Genomic DNA, 5,899 nt, shown 5'->3' with positions numbered 1-5,899 from the left:
CCTCCATGCCGGTGCAGTATAGTCATATCACCGGACCTCTAGTTGGGGCCAAACGAGAGAAGTTTGATGTTTACTCGTTTATTGGTCCCCTATGCATTTTGCGCCAAGTTTTGACCTTTGATTTAACTAATAAAATGTTAATGCATGTAAACAAAAATGTTGTGTAAGTCACCTTACGAAAACCAAATAATCCCAAAAGACTTAGGCACGGTACATTAACTCCCTCCTCGTTTCTTATTTCGTGACATATCAACCAATGAGAGATGTGGGCCATGCATGCTTTCAATGACTTGAGAATACCAAACATGACATGCAGTGTTTAGTTCATTGCATGTAGTCCTATTAATTAGCAAAAAGACGTTAAGTTCTCTCGCCGATAGGATAAAACAATACACCATGTATTTATTTATAGAGGGAGTAGTACATTTTTTGTGACATGCATTACTAGATATTGCTAGTCAAATACTAAAATCCAGATGGACATGGTAGTACTCCTAAATCCAGACGGTGGTGCTACTAGAACTAGTAGTAGTACTACCAATGTAGTAGGAGTACTAGCACTGTACTACCCGTTGGTCAAATTATTACGTGTTGCTCCTCACAGTGAAGTGACAAGACCCTGCGCCGGAGATGACACCTGAGTATATGCGCCGTGCTCGGCATACCATAGTCAGCCTCACCGTCTGCAGTCACTATCATCATGGCTGTAGAGCTAGCCTACTTACAACTAGCCCTGTTCGACAAAATTTCCCGTGCGTAGATGCCCGTGCATTGCAAGGAACACCAAGATTGGGGGTGGACGGCGCCGGTAGCGGCCATCGCGCCAGATTTTTCCATGGCCTTCTAGATGTGGTGGGGAGGAGATAAGGCTGATTGTGAGAGACAAGGAGTTGTTTGCAAAAAGGGAACAAGTGCGGGCATCTTTTTGCAAAAATGGAGAAGTTTGGTTTGTATGCGTCAGATCTAGATCCGACAGCTATTGGTGAAAGATGGGAGGCACAACATCATCACCAACTCAGGACCTGTTTGATTCGTAGGATTTTGAAACTGCAGGAATAGGACACGACAATATTACAAGTTTCAAATTGATATTACAAATGTTAGGAGTAATGTTGCACCTACGAAGAGGGAATTGCTAGGAAGTTTACGTAAGAACTTTCGTTACTTTAGGTGGATGCAGCATTATCGTACAAACTAAAATCCACCGCCCTGACAAGTCACTAATGGGAAAATAAGTTTTCGAGTCTCTGGCCACTTGATGTTTCAAAAACAAATTCAACTTCTGCGAAGACTTTGTCATTTAGGCTTATACGCTTGCGGTGATTAGCACGCCATTCATTGTTGCGCCAGAGAACACCAAACCTTATTACCTTGAGCACACTTGCCTCCATATCAAAGAACCTGGCCAATTTAATCTCAGATGTGCTGCCTCGGTAGTTGATCAAATCAATTTCTGTAAGATGGAGATCAAGGCATTCGATGAGATTGTTATAGTGCAGCACATTTTTCACTTTCGGGTCTTTTTTATCTGTAAAAGAAGAGAACATATTAGAGCAGCTGGCTATATAAGATTGTCGTGTCATCAATAGGTACCAATATCATTCGCTCATACGGCAGGGTTGGCTGGCTAGTGATATTTTTTCACTCTCTCTCTCTCTCTCTCTCTCTCTCTCTCTCTCCGTTTCTGTTTCCTCTCATTTAACTAGGAGCACGTGAAGAGCTTGGGCATTTGTTGCCTTCCACTATGTGGCCGATGCCATATTTCGCAAAAGTATGCCACATAATATGCATCAATGTCAAATAAAAAAAATTGGCACCGCTCACGCGATGTGAGAGAGTTGGCACCGCTGTGCACACAGACCCACATGTATAAACAAATCAATCAAACCAACTACACCAGCCTCTCACTCTCCCAAACAAGTGTTTTTTTATCGCCTCAGTCCTCTCTCTCTCTCTCTCTCCCACGCAGTGTTTTTTCATTGCTTGAGTTAATTTGGCACTGGAGCAAAGTAGGTGATCCAGATTGGGGCACCAGGTGAGCAATGGAGGGGCATCGATGCCAAATGCATCACAAGTGAATTTGGCACGTGTTTTGGCCTACATAGCCCACTTTTGTACTCCCTCCATCCCAAAATTCTTGTCTTAAATTTTTCTAAATATGGATGTATCTAGTTACATTTTAGTGTTAGATACATCCGTATCTAAACAAATGTAAGATAAGAATTTTGGGACGGAGGGAATACTACCTCGTATTTAGTATAAAATTTTGACCATAGATTTACCTAAGAAAATGCCAATGCATGTCACTAAAAATTACACCATTTGAAATTATGTTCAAATACAAATCCAACGATATAGTTCTTAGTGACATGCATTAACATTTTGTCAATTAAATCTATGGTCTAATTTTGATACTACAAAATTGGAAGAGTAAACCAGGACGGAGGTAGTACTTGCTCTTAGGGTAACCATAGAGTTACTGGAGTAGTCTAAGTTACTTTCCACTATGACTAGTCTAGGCTACTATAGTAGTACAGCATAAAAATGATGCAGGTGATCATATGAGAAAAAATACTAAAAACATTTCTTTCGGTGTAGTGCGTAGATGCAGTTTTGAACACTACACTTGTCATCGTAATTTGGGAAAATTACGAAAAAATGAGCTACGTTGTGATTACCGTTTACTAATAGGAAAGAAGTTTCACCTCGATGAGTAGCTTCACCGAGCACGGAAAGCATGTAAGGAATCCAACAACTTGATCCAGATAGGGGCCGATAGATTTTAGTGCCAAGATCTTCACTGTGCGCATGGACTGGGTCAAGCTTGTGGGAATCATTTTCTGGAAGACGGTCGTAAATACATCAATCTCCGATGGATTTATGTGTCTTGCTGGCCCCGCAACAAGACATCAATTGGGAAGAGATCACTCCAGCTGTTCCACGTTATGGTCATTAAGAATGTGCCTTTCCTTGAGAGATTGCTTGTATTGGATCTAGAAGGTCCAACAAAAATCAGGGTCATTGACGTGCCAAAATTGACAGCGTTGGTGTACTCGTCTGCCAAATTCTCTGAACTCTTTATTGGATCCGTGATCATTCTGGTACAGAACTCATCTTCTTCTTCATCTTCTTGAAATTCACATTTTTAAATTTCTTCTTCGTCGAGGCGATGTGGAGGATAATGAACCCGTGGATCTACTCAAGACGAAGGTACTCGAGCGCAGTAGAGCTGCGGAGCAGGTGCTCCATAGCCTTCTTTGAGATGACAATGTTGAAGTGGTCAAGCTGCTTGAGTTGAGGGAGAAGAAGGGCAGGCGCGACATTAATCTAGGGAAGATAGCAGGAGCTGAAGCTGGCGCGGCGCAGTGTTGGCGTGAGGCGGAGCGCGGACAGCGGCCCAGAGTGACATCGTCCAGCTTCAAAGCGGAGCTCCTTGAGCTGATCTAGGATCTTGGAGACTGCGGCCATGAGTTTGCAATCCCCGTCGCAGAGGCAGCTGTCGATGATGAGGTTGAGGGGGACGCGGCGCCAGAGGGGGCGCCACTGTCGGGAGAGCAGGGCGGTCCGCACGGCAGATTTGGTGGGGAGGAGGCCGATGATGACGAGCAACATGTCATCGGGGAGGCTGCTGATGAAGTCCAGACTCGCCGGATGCAGTTTTGGCTTAAGCCGCCTCCGCTTGTTGGCTGCCTTGCCGTCCATCTCAACCGGCAGCGACGCCGGTGTACACATGTGCTGGTGTGTGTTGTGTGCTGGGTGTGCGTTAGTGCGTCCTTCTGTGCATGTCGCCACGCAGTGGTGAATTGTGCGCGAGTGCGTCCTTCACGGGCAAGAAGTGTGTCCTCAATGCGCCCACAATTTACTAGTGTGCGGGGTGCTACCCCGAGTGGTTTCAACTTTGTTTACTTCACTGCATGTCAGATGGTCCTCTAGTTTACTTATTTTCACCCACTGCCACATGGGCCAGCACATGAAGATACAGAACACGAGCTGACAAGGCAACATGTGGACTGGTTGGCCGATCAACTAAACAATATACGGAGCTATACACTGACACAGTGAGCGTATAATCCGTCGGTATAGAGAGTTCGAGTGAGAGGGGAGGCCCGTGAGAGATAGCAGAGAGAGAGAGAGAAAGAGCTACCCCCTCCGTTTGATAATGTAGTTCCAACAGTTTTTTAAAGTCAAACTTTTGAAACTTTGACCAAGTTTATAAAGAAATTACTTATATCTACAATACCAAAGATAAATGATAGTATGAAGTAAGTACATGTTGTGATGAATCTAATGATCGTTCCAGATGTAAATGTTTTTCTCCACATATACCTGGTCAAACTTTTCTGAGGTTTGACTTTTCAAAACATCCATATGCTTATGGACGTGATAGAGTCCCTAACTAGAGAGAGAGAGAGAGAGAGAGAGAGAGAGAGAGAGAGAGAGAGAAATGGAAAGAGTGAGTGAAAAAAGTGTGTGTGCGTGTGTGAAAGAGACATGGACAACACACGATCAAAGTAGAGAAAAAGCATGTGTGTCTTTTGCAAACATATCACACATGCATCTTCGACAACGGAGGCAAGGTGAGGAGATAGTGTGTGGTTGTTTGGAACCGAGAGAGCAAGACCCTAGCACATGGCCAAGAGGGGTCTGACAAACAAGGGAGAGAGGTCGAGAGAGACGTACGGAGATAATGCAGACATGGGGAGGAGAGAGTGTATGTTTGTCACAGAGAGATCCCCTGGAGATCCTGATGGTACTGCATGGGTGAGAGATCGAGTGACAAGGTGTGTGCGCGATAGAAGATGCCCCGAGAGATATCGAGATAGACGTATGGATGGAAGGAGACAATATGTGTGTTCCTGATGGCTAGTGAGAGATAATCATACTTAGGAGGGGGGAGTGCTTGCGCCTATGATGGAGTGAGGGATTATGGTACTTAGGGGGGTGTCACATGAAGAGAGAACAAGGGCCGAGAGTGTTGGATGGGTCTATATGTATAGCGCGAGCGAGACATGTGTATGTGTGAACCAGGGAGATATAAGGTCAGTTTGGTTTGCATCCTGAGCATCTTTTGTCTGGCCTGGGGTTGCGCCTGGATTTCATGCACGCTTGTTTGGTTGCTACCCTGTGAAAAAGAAAGCCCGCCTGGCCTGGATTCCCTTGCACTTTAATTAGCCTGGCTGGACTCCAGACACTGCAAGTAGCCTGGCCCAGACGACCGATTTCGAACGCCTGGCCATGCCTGGTCGTGCGGCCACGAGGCTAACAGCAGCCTGGATGGATATTAGCATTAAATAATTGCTGCATGGACTGGTTGATGGGACGTTGATGATTTTCCTGGCCCAGGCATGAACCAAACGCTTCAGCACCACACAAGCCTGGCCAGCCAGAAATATTTTACATCTCATGTCCACACCAGGCAGTACTGGCCATCAAGGCATGATGGTCAGGTCATGAACCAAACTGACCAATAAAGCTTGAGAGAGATTGAGGAGCCCTGATAAGGCTGAGTGGTGCATCAGATAGCTGAGAGGGGGAAAGAGATATTCCATCCGCTCGATAATGTAGTGCATGTATATTTTTTAGAAGTCAAACTTTGGAAACTTTGATCAGGTTTACGCAAATGTTATTTATATCTACAAAACCAAAGATACATCATACAAAACTACATCTCATGGTGAATCTAATGGTATATGTTTGCCGTTCTAGATGTAATTGTTTTTCTCCACGTACATGGTCAAACTTTGTGATGTTTGACTTTTCAATAAATCTATATGCTATGGACCGAGGAGAGTGCCTAACTTGAGACAGATCAAGTGCGTGTGAAGGAGAATGAGTAAGTGTGCAAAAATAGTATGTGTGTGAAAGAGAAAGTGACAACAAACAATAAATTAGAGAGAGA

Source organism: Triticum aestivum, chromosome 2B (assembly GCF_018294505.1).
Source record: "Triticum aestivum cultivar Chinese Spring chromosome 2B, IWGSC CS RefSeq v2.1, whole genome shotgun sequence".
NCBI classification, from domain to species: domain Eukaryota; kingdom Viridiplantae; phylum Streptophyta; class Magnoliopsida; order Poales; family Poaceae; genus Triticum; species Triticum aestivum.
This window is presented reverse-complemented; position numbering follows the sequence as displayed.